Below are 1,274 nucleotides of genomic sequence, written 5' to 3' on the forward strand. Positions count from 1 at the left end.
AAAGTGTGTGTGTGTGTGTGTGTGTGTGTGTGTGTGTAAACAGAGAAAGAAAGATGGAAGAAGATACAGTAAATAGATAGATAGATAGATGAGAATTGGAGGGACTGGGCGATGGAGAAACCACTGCTTGGTGCCACGTACACTCCCTCCTACTTCTTCACAGATCTGACAGGACATGGACTGGATGTAAACAAGCTGTAAAATAGTCAGACAGCGGCACATGCAGTCACCTTAAATCTGCAGAGGAGAGTGAGCAACGATGCCAGAAATCCTCCTGTGGAACTGAGCACAGTGTAGGACAGTTGCCATGCCCCCCTCCTCCCTCCTTCTCCTTTTTCTTTCTACATTCCTATCACTCAAATACAGCAAAACTGGATGGCTTCAGTCCCATAAAGCATCAGCGAATGAGAGCCCCTGACAGGTCCTCACAGTCCTCCACCACTCAACAGATGTGAAATGGCCTGATAGGCTCCCTAGAGACATAGAGAGCTGAATGGCGAGGAGAGGTAAAAGAGGAAGAGAACACTGAGGAGCAGAGGCTGCTGAAGAAAAGGGTGATGTGAATGAATGTCTAAACCAAGCAATATAAATCGACAGGCAAATGGCAGTCTCTCTCATCAGTTTACATGTGTTTTATGATTGTTTTACTGAATATGCAGGTGTCTCACTCCATGCCTGTGGTACTGTATTTATTGCAATAATCATAGTGTTTCTTATGAAGCAACAGCACACTCTAATGAAGACTGATGGTAGTACACTACAATACCTGCTCACGGAGCAGCATTGAATCATAATGCTGCTCTGTACAGTGTATGGTAATGCCATATTGCAGCTCGTGGGTTTTTAGAGGGTTGATTTTTTGATTTTTCTTCAGTTTAGGAGGAGCCTATAGTTTTCACTTACTGTATCAGTTTTCACATTTTGGTCAACTATAACACTTGATTTTCAACAAATCAGTTGATGTACCTGCTTAGGTAGATTTTCTACCATAAGTATTCAGACCCTTTGCTCAGTATTTAGTAGAAGCACCCTTTTGAGCTAATACAGCCATGAGTCTTTTTGGGAATGATGCAACAAGTTTTTCACACCTGCATTTGGGGATCCTCTGCCATTCCTCCTTGCAGATCCTCTCCAGTTCTGTAAGGTTGGATGGTAAACGTTGGTGGACAGCAATTTTCAGGTCTCTCCAGAGATGCTCAATGGGGTTTAAGTCAGGGCTCTGGCTGGGCCATTCAAGAACAGTCACAGAGTTGTTGTGAAGCCACTCCTTCATT

This window comes from Monopterus albus, unplaced genomic scaffold (genome assembly GCF_001952655.1).
Source record: "Monopterus albus unplaced genomic scaffold, M_albus_1.0 scaffold279.1, whole genome shotgun sequence".
Classification (NCBI taxonomy): Eukaryota; Metazoa; Chordata; class Actinopteri; order Synbranchiformes; family Synbranchidae; genus Monopterus; species Monopterus albus.